This window comes from Pan troglodytes, chromosome X (genome assembly GCF_028858775.2).
Source record: "Pan troglodytes isolate AG18354 chromosome X, NHGRI_mPanTro3-v2.0_pri, whole genome shotgun sequence".
Taxonomy (NCBI): Eukaryota; Metazoa; Chordata; class Mammalia; order Primates; family Hominidae; genus Pan; species Pan troglodytes.
Window position 1 is genome coordinate 131,234,873 of NC_072421.2, and position 17,891 is coordinate 131,252,763.

At 40.2% G+C, this 17,891-nt stretch overlaps 1 protein-coding gene across 1 annotated transcript in view; it reads right to left on the bottom strand.

Moving 5' to 3' along the window:
* Positions 1-17,891, bottom strand: part of GPC3 (glypican 3) — a 452,497-nt gene that overhangs the window by 233,610 nt on the left and 200,996 nt on the right.

A 17,891-nucleotide genomic window follows, 5' to 3' on the forward strand; every position in this document is an offset into this window, starting at 1 on the left:
ATTAGTTCAGACACTGTGGAAAGCAGTTTGGAGATTTCTCAAAGAACTAAGAGTTGAACTACCATTCAACCTAGTAATCTCATTACTGGGAATATACCCAAAGGAAAATAAATCATTCTACCAAAAAGACACATACACTCACATGTTCATCACAGTGCTATTCACAATAGCAAAGACATGGAACCAACCTAGGTGCCCATCAATGGTGGACTGGATAAAGAAAATGTGGTAGATATATACCATGGAATACTACACAGCCATAGAAAAGAATGAAATCATTTCCTTTGCAGCAACATGGATGCAACTGAAGGTCATTATCCTAAGCAAACTAATGCAGGAACAGAAAACCAAATACCACATGTTCTCAATTATAAGTGGGAGCTAAACATGGGGTACTCATGGAAATAAAGATGGTAAGAATAGAAACTGGGAACTACAGGGGTGGGGGTTTAAAAATTAACTACTGGATACTATGCTTCATACGTAGGTGATGAGATCAATCATACCCCAAACCTCAGCATTACACAATATATCTATATAACAAGCCTGCACATGTATCTCCTGAATCTAAAATAAAAGCTGAAATTAGAAAAAATGCCCTTGGTTGAATCCATGTATATGACCCTTCCAAAATCTTCCATCTTTTTACCTTTTTCCACATCTTAAAAATGTGAGTCAAATGTAACAATGTTAAAATTAGGGAGTTGCTAATAAGGCTACCTTCATCATCGCTCAGAATGTGTCTGGTTTCAGACTGGGTTCAGGAAAAAGACACCCTTGAAAAAGCAGGAAAGTAGCTAAACAGAACAGCGTACGAGAATCCCACATGAAAACTTGTTTCTTAAATAGATAAAACTTTAAGAACAGTTTGTCTTGTAAAAGCCACTGGGGTTTAGAAACCCGTTTTACTGTGGACACACCAAGAATAACTCTGGATCTTGTAACAGAATCTTGGGGATCAGTATTTTTTGTGCTGTCATCTCGATGAGTTATTTCTGTTATAAGTCATGATCCTTAGCCTTTTTTCATTCTTCTCTGTCTCCCAGGATTTCATTTGGATCAGCTAATTCTTGGTTGATTGGAAAATAGTCTTACTTATTCAACATTCTCACGGCTAAGAAATGACACCTACGAAGAAGTATCAGGATCACACTCTTAGATTTTTTAGTTCATTCTTTACAAAAGAAAGCCTGATGGTACCCAAAGAAGTAAAGTTCTACTACAGTTCTTCCAATAATCCACATACTGAGTAGTTAAAAGGCTCCCAGGACTCACAAATCATTCTATTTAACTAAAAACTTTTCTTTTTTAAAAAAGGTCATTCTCCAAAGAGTTTATGAGGAGAGGACATGGATTACTCCAAACAGCCATGTGAAGACTGGATTATATCTTAGCTAGACCAAAAAAAATCACTAACATATATTCTACATCTGGCTATTGTTTTCTCAACTTGTGAATTTTTAAATAGCATATCACCATAATTCCACAAATCAAGGCTAAGGAGTTTCTTCTCTCAAGCACTTACTGTTACTAACCATAGCTTAGGAAAATAAAAATAGGCTTTTGAGTAAGTATTGAATGAAAGATTCTGCACCTTAAAAAAGGAATAGCTGCATTTAAAGGTTTAAATGCAACCACTCTGGTAGTGCCTTTATCTAATAAAAAACCTGTATTTCTTTTCAATATCCTGTAGTCATTGAAAAGAAAGAGCCAAACATCTAGGGGACGTTTTGTGTTATTATTAGGACAATTAATGTGTGCATTTTACATAGCCTTGCTCTTATATGCTCTTCTTTCCCTCTTAAACCACTCAGACACTAAATTAATATCCTAAGAAAGGTCAATTGCCAGTAGTGTATGCAACCATTGTTATTGAGAGCACTGTGTCTGTAACTGTTATTAAAGATTTCCATAGCACTTTTTATTTCTGCAAGTGCTTTACAGCCAAATCTTCAGTGATTACAAAAGCAACAGACTCCTCTTCCCCGTTGTTATTGGAAGGTGCATTCCAGCCCTCCTTTCCATCATTAATGAGAAGTATCATATCTGAATTGGCTTAACATTTATACACATACCCCCTCCCAAAGCCTTAGTCATTCATATACTTAAAAAGTACTAACTGAGCACTCATTGTAACAATTTTCTTTTGACTCTTTACAGATAGAGAGCCATAAGACTCACCGCCTACTCTCTTGTTAATGATAAGGTAGATCTGAGATAAGCAATCCCAAGCCCCAAAGGCTTGGGCTATTGCTTCCCTTGGTGACTCATACCACAGTCTCTAAAGATGTGTCCAATACAAATTTCAACTTGTTTGGGACCTAAATTATCACAGGCCCCTGACATTAGGTAAAGTCAGCAACATTAACCACTTGCTGAAAAACTACTTAAAGACCATTTTTGAGGCATCTTTGCTGTCTCATTAGATTGATTGCACTTGTGTAAATACATTTTTTCCATTTAATATTTACTGAGTGTACACTCTGCTAGACTGTGAATAAAATATGCAAACAACTTATCCCTGGGTCCTAAAGGCTTGCAATAGCCAGCTATAGCCAGCTGTGATAAATACAAGATGGCCTATCTCATTTGAAAACCATAAAATACCATATAGTTATAAAAGTATTAATCTATTTTGTTCTGGGACTCTTTTATAGCTTAAGTATACATAGTATACATGGCAACAGATCACCATATCTGCAAAATGCCTCATGTAATTTCAGATTTTAAAAATCTGTGATCTAACTTAATTTTCTCTTTCTCTATCATTGAATGTGAGCATGTGTGTATGTGTACTCGTGCATGCATGTGTTTGAACAGTCGCTAAGGGAAACATTATTATCCCAATTTCACAGACGAGGTAACTGAAACTAAGACTGGCTCCAAATCATATAGCTATGTAGTAGATGGTGGCAGCAACGAAACACAGAACTCCTATTTGTCCAATATTTTTTCCATTATGTCCATCTTCTTCAAGGGCAAATATTGCAGAGCACTTCAAGATTAGCTTTAGGTATAATAAGAACTAGCATCCTTGGAGCATTTACCATCTGCCAGGCAGTGTTTCAAGCGTTTTATGTGAATTAATTTATGTAATTATCAGAACCACCCTATGAGGTGAGTATGGTATTGTTTTCATTTTACAGATAAGAAAACTGAGGCACAGAGAAGTAACTTAGAAAACTTATACAGACAGTAAGTAGAACAGCCAAGATTTGAATATAAGCAGTTTGAATCCAGAGCTTACCTACTAAATTACTATGTCACAATGCTTCCAGATATAGGTAGTTTGTCTATTTTTCTTTTTTCTTTTCCTTTTGGTTTGACTCTAAGTAAACTTAATACCTCAGCTGTTTGGCTACACTGGGTCTACTAAATATTTCAGGAAAATAACTCTACAACTTGGGTAAGATGTGATGAACAATGCAAAAATCTGAATGATTCCAACTACTTACCAACAACAATTCCCCAGAAATGCATTAACCGTGTTGCCTTAGAGTCATGATGAAATGGAAATTATAAGAAAATAAGTGAAAAAGGTCAATATTGTGCATTTCCTAGGGATTACTGATACAGGTATGAAATCTCAGAGCTCTCAACTCTAACCATAAAACTCTGCTATTTAATTGGAAAGCTAGCCTTTGCAAAAAGGCCAGGCTCTCCCTTGAGTCGCAGTTCGTTCAAAGGGCTACTGGCAGAAACAAGGCTCAAGGGCCAAGATCTTGACAGTTTCTTAGGACTCAGTTTCCTGCAGGGTATTCCAACACATGAAACACAGGGAGGATGAAGGCCAGGGGACTCTTGAAGGCTGGCATAATTAACTCAGGGGAAGAGAGCTGCTCAGGTGTACTCAATGGGCTCCGGAAGCAGGCGAAGACTTAACAGGAAGGTAACCACCACCACAGGGACTCCAGCCAAATTCAATGGCAGGTGGGCAGGGGTGGCACACAAGCAAAGTTCAACCATGCAGCTTTCCCCTGAGCCTGCCCAAAAGAAGGAATGTTTCACCTTCAGCCAACTGCTCTTATATTCTATAAACATTATAAAATGATTTTTGCATCCACATTAGAACTGAGTTGTATGTACGTGTGTGTTAGGGAGTCTGTGTGAGAGAATAGGGTGGCGGGGTGGGGGGGGGTAAATCTCCAGGATTAAGGTTATAACCTGACAAAATAAGTCAGCTGGTAGGAAAATAGCCGTGTTGCTCTAATGAAGTTCCTGGTCTAGCTGGGCACGTTAGTCTCTGTTTCCTCCAGTTGTCTTAAAAGGCCATCGAGGCACTAAAGCAACCATGTAATTTATCATTATTATTTGATTGCTGAGGAGTTTGATAAATTCTGGATGCATCTCCAAAAGTCTCTAATGCCTACATGCAGAGGGGGAAGAGTTTCACAATTTACTGAGCATCGAGCGCCTAAAGTAAAGAATTCACTCTCCAGGAAGAACTCGAGAGTAAGTAAAGATTGACTCCATGGACCTTTTCATGAAGCAAAACTTTTCTCCTTTTTCCAGCAGGTCTTTGCAACCTCTTTTTGACATTGCCTTTGCTTAAAAAGAAAATTATTGTCATGTATCCAAAACTAGAGTATATACATACCTGAACACTACCTATGACGTCTCTCCTCCTTCATACCCCACTGTACCCCCTTCTCCCCTCCTTAATTTTTGGATAAAGAGCCAGTTCTACTGACATCTAAAATGGAGGGAGGCAGTAGAAAAAGAGATACCCACACTCCCATGTTCATTGCAGCATTATTCATAATAGCCAAGACACAGATAACAACCCAAGTGTCCCTTGACAGATGAATGGACAAAGAAAATGTTACAGCCGGGCGCAGTGGCTCACACCTGTAATCCCAACACTTTCGGAGGCCAAGGTGGGTGGATCACCTGAGGTCAGGAGTTCAAGACCAGCCTGACCAACATGGTGAAACCCCGTCTCTACTAAAAATACAAAAAAACTAGCCAGGTGTGGTGGCGTGCACCTGTAATCCCAGCTACCCAGGAGGTTGAGGCAGGAGAATCACTGGAACCCGGGAGGCAGAGGCTGCAGTGAGCCGAGATTGAGCCACTGCACTCCAGCCTGGGTGACAGAGCAAGACACTGTCTCAAAAAAAAAAAAAAAGAAAGAAGAAAGAAAGAAAAGAAAATGTTACACGCACATATGCACACACACATGCACATGCACACTCACATGTACACACAATGGAATATTACTCAGCCTTTTAAAAGAAGAACATCCTGCTGATTGCAAAAACATGGATAAACCTGGAGAACATTATGCTAAATGAAATAAGCTAGACACAGAAGGACAAATACTACATGATACTACTTATCTGAAGAATCTTAAATAGTCAAACTCATCAAAGCAGAGAGAGGAATGGTGGTTTTCAGAGCCTGGGTGAGGGCAAAACAGAGAGGTATCATCATTCAATTGGTACAAAGTTTCAGTTACACAAGATGAAGTCCTAGAGATTTACCATACAGAATAGTGTCTATAGTCAACGATACTGTATATATTTAAAATTTTGCCAAGAGCATAGATCTTATGTCAAGTGTTCTTATCACAAAGAAAATAATAAATTAAGAGGATGGGAGGAAACTCTTGGAGAAGATGGATATGTTTATGGCACTGATTATGATGAAGGCTTCAAGGGTATATACTTATCTCCAAATTCATCAAATTGCACACATTAAATATGTACAGCTTTTTGTATGTCAACTACACCTCAATAAACTGGAAAAAATACTATAATACCAGTGTGATCTAGAAGGCAGGTCATCTAATCTATGTAGGCCTAAATAAAATATTACTTGGTACCTATTTGCACCAAACCAGCTAAATTCTGAGGCTTAGCTACCACCTTAGTTCTGGTCTACAGCAGTTGTTAGGGACTTCAGCAACTATCTGAAGAGCCTAAAAGCCTAGTGCAAAGTCGAAGAAATGAATTAGAGAAACATCTTTTTTATTCAAAGCTTAACTGGATTTGTTTTTAAAAGGGACATTATTTATTAAGATTCAAATATATAAAGGACATACAAATAACAGTTCTGTATACGAAATGCCAGATACCCTGCATGTAAGAGCATACATGCAGGGTGCCTGGCTTAAGAAATCTTTCTGCATAAAGCAGTGACTCAGCCACAAGAGCTGCCTGTATTGTACTATAAAACAATCACAGTTGGGTGCAGTGCCGCAGGCCAGTAATCCCAGCACTTTGGGAGGCCAAGGCAGGAGGATCACTTGAGCCCAGGAGTTTGAGACCAGTCTCTGGACAACATAGTGAGACTCTGTCTCTACAAAACATCAAAAAATTAGCCAGGGTTGGTGGCGCATGCCTGGGGTCCCAGCTACACAGGAGGCTGAGGCAGGGGAACTGCTTGAGCCCAGGAGGTCGAGGCTGCAGTGAGCCATGTTCCCACCATTGCACTCAGCCTAGGTGACAGAGGAAGACCCTGTCAAAAAAAAAAAATCGCATGTGAGGTTCATGATTAAGGACCAGATGACCTAATGAAATTGGACCTTCTGAACATTCTTGAACACTTGATTATTTTAACAGAATGTGGAAACCAGTTTAATAAGAAGTTATAAAAATGGAGGGCCAGCAATGAAAGTAATCCTAGAATTAACCTGGAAGAAGAGAGGGTATGGTCAGAAAGACAAGCAACCACTCCCACAAGTATAAATGCTTGATTCAGCTTCTCTATTTTGTGTTGTCCGAGCACCTCTGGCAAGGTTCATATGCAATATTAGAATCTCCTAGAAAGTCCCAAGTCCTGAGCTAGAAACAGAAAGCAAGCCACCCACTGCTACCTCAGTGACTTGCAGGATCAGAGATGGGGCCATTTGTCCATTTGCTACCATTTGTCCCCAAGCTCCTAACAAACTACAGGTCTTTATTTGCACAAGACCAAAACCTATTATTTCAGAACTCTCTTTAGCAAACCTCTGGCAGCCCTTGTCACTACCTCCCAATTGCTATTCCAGATAAAAAGGGAAGAGCAAGCACAGAATCCACCTCGTAGCAGGATTGTTCTTCTATTTTCTTCTAGGAGTTTCACCCTCAATATCTCACAATAAGTTTCTTTCCTCGTAACTCCCCCATCTCTCACCCCCATTTAAATCTGGGAGGGGATGGGGGGAAGGAGTGAATCAGAGGAAGATAACTCCATTCGGACAGATGGACAAGGGACAGTATACACTATGAAGGCTCAATCCATCTGTGGAAAAGGAAATCCAGCTGTTGGCCAGGCCTGCCCCATTTATGTCTGCTCTCGGTACACTGACATTTTCTGGGTTCAAAGGAAACAGCACCTGAATTACTTAAAGGCCCGGGCACTATTTTAAAATAATGCTTGGAGTAATCTGATGTCTAAAGTGGCTTTCTGCCAAAAGGATCTTTTGTCACAGTGCTACATTCAAGACCGCTTATTTTAAATGGGCATTTGAAAAATGGTCCATTGCTGTAATTTGGCAATGTGCCTGGAAAAGGCTGAATTTGAGATTGGGCATTTTAAACAAAATCTCTAAAATACAAGTTACAGTCACTTTCCCTAATGAGGTCGTCTGATCCTGTTGCTTAGCGCTTTCCTTAAACATGCCTGAGGGCCCCTCTGTGTGGGCCTGGAGACATCCCCAATTCCAGTGCAAAGGAAGACATGGCACAATTGCACTGTGTCTCCTCAGCTGACCTCGCTAGCCTGACCCAAACGCTAAATTCCATCTCATGGGGTCTAGAATAGTGAAGTTGACATCACTGAAAATTCTATTTGTTTAAGGAAAGAAAGATGAGGCCAAACCCCTCAAAATGGTATTGTTTAGGTTTGAAACACACCACAAATAGATGAATTAAAATTCAAGTTTGTCACTTCCCCAAATCTGCATGTGGAAGTCACTACAGTCTATGCCTCTGGCCCGGAATGACCAAAACCAAACTAGAGAAGTAAATTGTTTTCTATTATATTCTCCTTAGGCTATAAATTCTCTGGGCAGAGAGGGAAGAAGGAAATATTAGTGCTGTGTGGTCTTGGCATGCCATCATGTCAATGTGTCATTGGAATACTAATGTAAATGATGTTCAAATCGCCCCTGTAATAGACCCATAATTAGCTTGCTCCATTCCTATGCTGTGTTTAAGCTCTTCAGAATTGCTCAGATCTGAGGTTTTACTATAGAACAAGACACCAGTATTCAGAGACGCTGACAAATTCCAATATCCCTCTTTTCCCTGTGTCCCTTTCCTTCTCCTGTATTTAGTTTTCAGTCTCCTTTCCACATGCCTCTCAAAGAACGCCAGGTAGAAGTCAGTCGATGTAGCCATAAAAAGAAAAAAACTAAACTAAAGAAAAGTTTGCCTGCCATCGCTCAATGCTTGTTAGAGTAAAACTACAAAGGTATACAGTACATTTTTTTTTAAGCTAAGGGGTTATATGGGTCAGCTTACACACTGGCTTGCAAATCTGTTTTCTCAAAATGAGTTGGACCAGACAAGAATGTTAATTTATTTGAGCAGACCTATGTCGCTATTGATCATAAACAAAGGTGCTGGTGTGGTGCATCATGCCAGCACACACCAACACGGAGAAAGGTCTGCTCCCGACAAACAACCAGGTGAATACATTCACCATGATAGGTTCTCATCCATAGCTTGTTGATTTTCTAGCTTAACTTTTAGGTAGCGATTTCATTTTCCTTATTTTCAGGGTCTTGGGGAGGCCCCTGTAAGTTGCTTCCATGTCTCAGCGATACATTCAAAGATATGTTGAGATTGATATGAACAGACAGGCAGATAGCCTGGCCATCTTATTAACATTAGGGCCCAAGATCATGCACTCTGTCTAGGCTGTCTAACTGCTCTAATTGTCAGAAAAATCTATTTCAGCATAAGATTGTAAAAATTGGTATCGTGCCGGGGTCAGTAATTACATGGTCTTTCCCCAACACAGCAAAAGGATGTGTATATTGACAAGGAAATTACAGGATTGGACATAAACAATTCACTACACGAGGGGCTTTGGCAGAATTGAGAGCATCACTTTGAAAAAGAGATACCTTGGGAAAAAAAATGTAACCCATGAAGAAGACACCTCTGGCCATCTCTGAGAATCATAAGCATAATTCATGATATCTAATAATTACAACATTAAGTCTATATTTATTTCAAAATAAAAAATTAAAAGGGGCATGGGTTTAAAGAAAGGTGCATACCCAAAACTATTTTAAAAAGTTATCAGTGGAAAAGGTAAGACTGCAAAGTTAATGGAAAATAAAAAGCCTCCCAGAAAGGAAAAACTGTGGTGTGCATAGGAAATATCAACACGTGAGCACAGTGAACAATGGTCAAACACACCCTTTCTATCAAATCAAAGAAGCCTTTTCCAGTCTGTGACATATTAAACTTCTAGGGTTGTAATTATGGAGTTATTTTTATAGTTTATCTATTCTAAATATATCTTTCTAATAATATATATAGCAGAAAACTGAGGAGATATTGTTAACCAAATTCATTGCTATTTCTGATCAAAACATATTCTCAAAGAATCTCGTTACACAGATTATAGGGTATCAATCAAATGACTGGCGCCCCCTCCTGGCCTTCCCAAGAATGACAAAACAATCCCCATGTCTCAGCCCTTCGCAGACCCCTTTTCCAGCACTACTTGGTCTGTCTCGTCTACGCATAGATCCACAGTGAGGCCTGCTGCTAGTATTCGAGACTGCTAAACTGTGATGCCCATATTTTTATTCACTTTCAACTGGAGTGGCAAAATGTACCTACCTATACAGGTCATGACTGTATGTGGAAAATCAAGTGAAGAGCCTCTCCATTAAATGCAGCCACTGATGCCAAGATCCTTCACTATTGTTTATTATTCATTGTTATCAATTTTCTGAGTCATTTGAGCTGGACATCTCAGGCTCCTTGAGATCCACCTCCATCTTCCTGTCTTTGTTCACACTGGCTATTATTCCTTTCCAGTCACAGCCATTTCCCATAGCCCTGACAGTGATCATCCAGAGGTCAGAAGAATACTAGGTCAGGTGCATCCCCAATACCTTATGACCTAAGAGACACTTCTGTTCCAATCACAGTCCACGAACTTTGCTCTCATTCTCTTACAGCAATGAGTATACTCAAAAATTAGTACAGCAAGGAAGTAGTCACGTCCTTTCTTTTTTTTTTTTTTTTTTTTTGAGATGGAGTCTTACACTGTCGCCCGCGCTGGAGTGCAGTGGCGCGATCTCAGCTCACTGCAACCTCCACCTCCCGGGTTCAAGTGATTCTCCTGCCTCAGCCTCCCAAGTAGCTGGGATTACAGGTGCCCACCACCACGCCTAGCTAATTTTTTGTATTTTTAGTAGAGATGGGGTTTCACTATGTTGGCCAGGCTGGTCTCAAAATCCTGACCTCATGATCTGCCCGCTTCGACCTCCCAAAGACGTCGTTTCTTTCTTAATGCATGGACCACAGGTATTCCAAGAACAGAGATCTTATTCTTATTCTCCTGGTTTCAACCCCTCTTTCTCCACTCCTCTCTTGGTCTCCACCCCCTCTTTATTCTCTTTTTACTTTAATTCTAAGTCTCAAGCAATTCCTGTATGGTAGGCTTCTGTTCCTATTTATGCCTGCTTATCTTCCCTGGACCTCTGGAGCCCAAATTCTTGATGTGAAATTATGACTTCATGGTGTCCACCTCCTTTTCTCAAGTTAGAAGTCTGACCTCTGACTCCAGCACACTTGCTGGACCCACAACCTTGCCAACATCTTCTAGTAGTGCCTGATACCCCAAATTCTGGTTTCAGAATACAAAAGCCCAGCATGAAACTATTAATATACATTTCCTCTTATCTCAGTTCTGTTTATTTTCATCTATTGTTTAGATTAGGAATCTTTGATACTAGAATTACATATGTTGAAATCTGAAAGGCCTTAGAAGTAATCTAAGTCAATGACTTCTAACTATTGTTGGTCTGCAAACCTGTTATGTCAGAATCTCCTGGGGTGCTTGTTAAATATACAGATTCTTAGGCCCTACCATAGAACTGTCAATTCAGAGTTTCTAGGCATTGGTCACAAGAATCTTTATTTTAACAAGCTCCCCAGGCAAATCTGATGCAGAGCCAAGTCTGGGCACTCTGATGATCAAAGCTCGTCAATTCACAGATGAGGAAACTGACGAGGCAGGAACTAAAACCCAAGCCTCATGAGCCCCGGTCTTTTGTTCTTTCCATCATCCAACTTTCTCTCCTCCTGGAAGAAATATGTTAGAACTGCCTTGAATAAGAACAAGTTATAAAGTCAATTAGCAATAAAACCTTGTTTTGTAAAGAACACAATGACCTATCTGTTGAACTTGCTCAAACCCCTGCTTTAAAAAGGGTTGTACACTACTAAGGACAGTCATCTTGTGGTGACACACATTAGCTACTGAAGATTTATTATTCCCCCCCCCCAAAATTACATGGGTCAAAAGCAGGAGAGACTTGAACATTTCAGCAATGCATTGGAGCTTGAGAGAATTATATTGGGATGGTTACTCGAGCTATCTGAACTGCTTGTTACCCTTTCTTTATGAAGACTGTAGAAGGCAAACCAAAAAGTCAAAAGCAGAATGGAAAAGAAGCAATAAAAGAGAAAGAACCTGGCCCCTCAGACAGCCCCCTTCTTTGGTTGTTTATAGTTGAGTTGTTGCTTACATGTAACCATCAGAATAGATTCTTACAAAGAATTTTTTCCATTATAGATAAATATTTTGGAAACAAAATTAGTAATGGACCCACTGAGCAACTGATACAAATTGAAACAGCAATGTGATTATTAGACATTATAAACAACTGAGAATTTGAGATAGTTTTCAAGTACTGTTATGTCTGGCCAAGATGAACATAAAGTCTATTATAGCATTATCATGATCTCCCTCTTGGCAAAAATGTAAAAGGTCACTTCAGATTTAGTTAAACATGATAGCCAAAGACATGCAAGAGACACTCAACTGGGAATATCAGGTTGTCTTCTTGACCTGGGACTGCCTGGATGACTCTGAGAGCTTGGTTTGAATATAATAACAGGGCCCGTGGCTGATTCTTCCCTTCAAATACCAAGACATTTGGGGTTATGTTGCTACCCCAACCAGAGTAGAAGGACATGAAACACTTTAGATTATCGCACAACACTTGAAAAATTTACATATTTTCTGCCTTTAGTGTTTTTTTACCCTCTAAAAATATGGTCTGCAATTTTGAGAAAGTATTATCAAAGGAAATCACAAGGACTTTATTAACATCATCTCATTAATCTTCAAAAGGTAGCTGTAAAGCAATAGAAAATTTTACTGATGAGGAAACAATTACTAAGGAGGCTAAGTGACTTGCTTGAAGTTATTAAGTTAATTCTTGGCTCAGTTAACATTTGACACCATTGACACTTTCCTTCCTAAATTGCTTTCCCTTGACCCCCATGACACTAAACTATTCTCACTCTTTTCCTCTTCTTATGAATTTAAGCTTCTTTACAGAAGAATGAATCTAACATTAAATCCAATCATTTGCATCACTGCAAATTGTCTTTAACAAGGTATTTATATGTGGGTAGCTATGCTTATGTACTTTTTATGTTCTTTTTCCTGTACAGAGACAGTTATAATACAGTAGTTAAGAACATGAACTCTGGAACCAGAACACAACCTTTCCAATCCTGGTTCCTCCACATGCTAGTTGTGTGACCTTGGGCCAGTCACTTAACCTTCCTGTACTTTGGGTTCTCTACCTGTAAAATCGGGATAATAATTGTACCTGCCCTAAGAGGGCTGTTGTCAGGGTTACATGGTAAAATATATACAAAATGATTAGAACACTGTCTGGCATATAATAAGCTCATTCAGTGTTCATTGTTATTAATAGCATTATTTCATACCCATATTTTCATGTAGCTATGAGATGTTCATTCCATTGTGTTAATATATAACACCTTGCTTAGCCAATTTTATCTTGCATGGGTTTAGATGATTCATAGGAGTTTGGAAAATCACTGAAATTAAAAAAAAAAACAGAGGGTGGGTCATATCCTTCATTTTTGTTATTCAAAGTTTTTCTCCCCTCTCCTACCACATCCTGGTCCTGACTATCCCCACCCCCAAGCCATTGCTACAATCCTTGCCCAGGCACTCACCACCTCATAATTTTTTTAAATGGGGCCCAAATAGGAGCATGGTGAACTAATAAAGTCCCCACCAAGGTGGAGTAATGTGGCGTTAGATCACAAAACACCTAGAAGTATCTTGCACATGGCACCTTTCTATAAATGCCATATGGATGGATGAAATGAAATGGTTATGGGGTCCATATGGAAGCAGAGGCTGAAAGCAGGCTGGGGCCAGGCTGGGAAATGACCTAGACGCCATGCTAGGAGGTTTAGGTTTGATCTTGTAAGCTATGAAGAGTCACAAAATTTTTTTGTTCTTATAAACGTGGGATTAGAGAGAAAGCTATTTGGAAGCTAGAAAAAATGGTTATAGCTTCCTAATCATTCAATATTACAGCCCGTTTCTCTTTAACCCTAAGGAATATTTTTAAGTTATATTAAATTTTGAAATTTTCCCTGCCAAAACTATTTCAGAGTATCCCTTTTCTTCCTTGTGCCTCTCACAAACAGGCTTCTTTAAAGGTATAATATTTTCTTTTATACTTTGTTTTAATAACAGATTTTAGTTTTCTAGAGGGCCTAGCCATTCCTCATTTTAAATGTTTTCCTGTCTTATAACATTTAAAAGAAACGATTTGTGTCCCAGATTACCCTGACTCGAAGGTAATGACTGGTAGCCTGGGAAGCCTGGACCTGAGCTAATTGTGAGTTCCAGCTGGTCAGTTTCATGATAATTACCCAGCTCTGAAAGTAATTCATGGGAACATATAATTACCTATCAACTTGCTTTCACAGGGCCGGACCTGCAGTCTCAGTGACAGCCACCCTTCAGAAATGTGGTGCCTAGCTTAGGAATGAAGCAGGCTCTATTGCTAGTAGTGTAAAAGGAGATCAATGGGCAACATCACCTCCTCGATCAAACCCTGTACAGTCTGCTTGGGATGCTGTTATCCCAAAGGGAAAGAGAACGATGATCTTGAGTGCCTCAATAAAAACTTGCAAATAGGAGGCGCCAAAGGATTTCTGTTTAGTATCATTATAGTCTAGTCAGAGTGAATAGCAACTCATCAGAGACCTTTCTCCATGATGGCTTATTCCAAATATTTACTTTATTTTTCTCATATCCCAAGCCCTGTGGAACTGCACTGCTTTCACTGACTTATTGAAAATTATTTCAGAAATGATGTTCTCAGTATGTAGGATATTGTATTTCCTCCCCCATTACACCCTTGCATCTTGTTTCTTTTTAATTCTGTATTTCTTTTATTATTTTTCTCTCTGAATCGATCCTCTGTATCTACAAAGGTAGCTCTATATTTTCTTTCCCAACTGCCTCACTGATGAAGAGTTCTCTGGCAACACAGGCTAGAAGGAAATCTCAGTCTCATTTCCTTCACTTCAAAAGTAAATCCACTTGTCTGCCTCATCCACAAAAATGTAATGGGAGTGTTTTTCTGCCACATTAGTCAATGCTGAGGCAGGAAGAGTGAGAGACCAGGCCATATGGTGACTGTCACAGCTGGCAGGCTACACAGCCAGGATAACAGAGGCTAGAGCTGAGCCAGGTGTCGGGGCTCAAAATGCAGCAACTGGGGACTCTATGGAATGACTTTAAGGCCAGTCTGTCAGGAGACCAATAAAGCACTTTTTCTACAAACTGAGAAAACAACTTGCAACACTATCTTCATGGATTGACTTCCCTTTGCAAAGGTGAACTCCAGATAGTTTGGCAGAAGGGGTACATTAGAGCAGACTTCTTTTTCTGAAAGCCTTGGACAAGGCTGATGAAGCAGAAACTAGGTGTAAGCATGCCTAGTGGGAAAGTGGGGAAGAGGCAAATTGGAAGTCAGGGAACTGCACAAAGCCTGCAGTTGCAATGGCCAAAGCTACCCTTTAGTCTCCACTCCTACCCTTCCTTGTTTAGCCTCAACTCCTGCGTTCAGTGAGTGCCCGCTCTGTGCCAGACATGGTACTAAGGGTGCCAGGAACCTGAAAGAGAATTGGGCATGATTCCTTTCCTGAAGAAATTTACTGTCTGGTGTGAAATCCAATCTCTCTTATGCCCTCAACAGCTTATTTTGGGTTCCTGGGGCTTTAATCTTCCCAGCACTTCTGAGGACAGAAATTCATAACTTCTTTTGGATTGGAAGCACTGCCATTTGCAAAGACCTCTACAAATCATGCAGACCACAGTGACTCATCAGAGAGCCCATTCCCAAACTAGCAATTGCTCTGAGAAGTAACAGCTCTGAATGCTACCAGAGGGAATCTACTTATTGAAGATCCCAGGCATTCCCTTCCATCTCCTCTGTGGGAGACAGAGTGCTAACCCTAAACCCCTGGCCCAGCACCAAAGCAACATCATTTGTGACTACCCTGCAAACTCACATTCTCTGCTGAGGACTGAGACCTTCACCGTAATTATTACCAGTTGCTAAATTTCATCTCTACAGAAAGCATAATAGAAAGGTGACTATCTGAGAAGCACTTCTTAGAGTAATCAAGCCTGAAACTCTGTGATAGAAATGTAAATCTGAGGTTAGCATTTACGGAACACAAGGAAAAGACAAGGCCAACAGAGCAAGTCAGTTACCTCTGGAAGCACTCAGCACTCCATCTGTTTTAACTCAAAGAAGCACTCACCTCTCAGTGTGTCTCTTCACATTTCCTATTCTATATTTCCATCCCCTTTCTGTCCTTTTTCCCTTCCTCTTGTTCTTTTCATTTTTCCCATGTCCCTTTCCTTCTCTGTTCCTAGCACCTTACTATAAAACAGAAGTCAGAACCAGACTCAGAGCAGTCTCTTTATATATGGCTGCCTGATGAAGTGTGTATGTCCATTTCAACTTCAAATACAAATGAATTTTGGATCACCCACTCTATCAGATTACCTATGTCTCTACTCCTCTCCACTAGCATTGACAAACAAGAGATGACCATAGAGAGACTGGATGCTTATCATATAAATGTCTGTGCCTAGTTCCCATGGTTACAGATAGAGATCTGCCACAAGAATAGGTATTACATCTATGCAAACAGGCTGCCAAAGCTTTTGACTCAGGCAGCAAGAAGACAGGTTAGCAGGGGCCAATTCTGAGAGCTCATTAGGCCAGCAGAGTTGGGTAGATGTCAAGGGGTCAGTAGGCAGGGGGTGGACAGAGAGGGATGTGTGATCACAACAGATATCAGGCCAAAAAAGATGTCCAAGGTTCAGGTGTCCTAGGACTCAGCTTGGTCAGGAGAGCCCAAGCAGATAGAGGCCAGAGAGCTAGGGATCCAAGGCCTGGAGGTGCTGGAACCACAGCAACCCAAAGTACTACCTCCCCATCCCTGATCTGAACTTCTGGGCAGAATTTCTAGGAGTTATTTAACAGCCGCTACCAGTCACAACATAGGTTGCATTTCAGGAGGTGTCAAGCAATTCTAGACCACTGTGTAGTTTGCAAAGCTTTTTGAGGTTCTTTAAGATGAGATGGAAAGTGTGTTTTACAGGGCCTAGAAAGATGGGCCTGTATATCTCAGGTATCCTTGGGCAAATGACCTTGCTTTCATGTTCCTATTAGCCAAGTTAAACAAAGTAGGTGACAGGACACTTGATGTTGACGCATATGATTGCCTTGCTTCTCCTTTCACTTCTCCATGTTGGCCTGCAGCTGAGCAAGAAGGCTTTTAAACAGGAAGACACTTTTTGCTTTCCCCCTAGCTAGCAAAAGCCCCTTTGGGCTGAGAGGTGATGGTATCATTCTCCAGCATGCCCTAGAGTGGGACAAATGTCTGAAGAGGGCTTCCAGGAGGAGGTGCTGACCAGTGGGACTTCTTTATTTTCCTTTCTTTCATTCTGACACATTCTTCAGAGTCAAATGCAAAGAGATACTATTTTCAGAGGAGCCATACCATTGCTCTCCCTCATTACCATGAAAAAATCAAGAGCTGAATGCAAGCTATTGCATTTGAATCCTTGGAAAACAAAACTAAGTTTTATAAATACCTTCTGGCCATTGTTTTAAAAGGAGAAAACCTGATGTTGATTTGTATGACACTTATCCATATTCGAGTTTTGGGGACACATTAAGCAGTATCTCAAGTCAGACCAGATTGGATTCATTAATGAAACTGGACTGCCTCTCTAAACATCAGAGCAACTCTTTAGTAACGAGAAACCTTACTTCCTCCACTTAGTTGAGCTGGAAAATTAATGTAGTGTGCTTCTAAAGAAACACATAATGAACATGATGAATTTTCATCATCTTGCTGGAAAGTGATTCTTTATGTTCTTATTCCAAATTTACAGCAAGTAAATTTAACGTTCCAAAGCTGCTGCGCCTTTTTAAGACCTCACTATCAATTTGTGGGGCGCTTTAAATGATTCTGACCTGGAATTTATTAGTGCTTTCTGAAAAACGCACGTGTAGCAAATTGCTGCACTTCAAGATAAATCAAGTTATTTGCAGAAGTTACACTTTAACTATTCACATTTCTCCTAAAGGGGAAAAACCCCAGCCTTTACCTGAGTATCATGCAGAGAGGCAGAAACCCAAACTGGGTCTCCTACTTTCCTAGGAAATTTGTAATCAGGGAATTGAAAATCCCCTCTGGAATCTAGGAGCCCATACTGACCAGCTCCTCGGCAGAGCTGATTTCAAAGTTACCACTGTTCTTAAGTCAAAGGTCACAGGCCACTAATGGCATCCCCCCAAATGGCACCGTGAACCCCCAAGGACATGGACACTTTAAACAGACATTCCATTT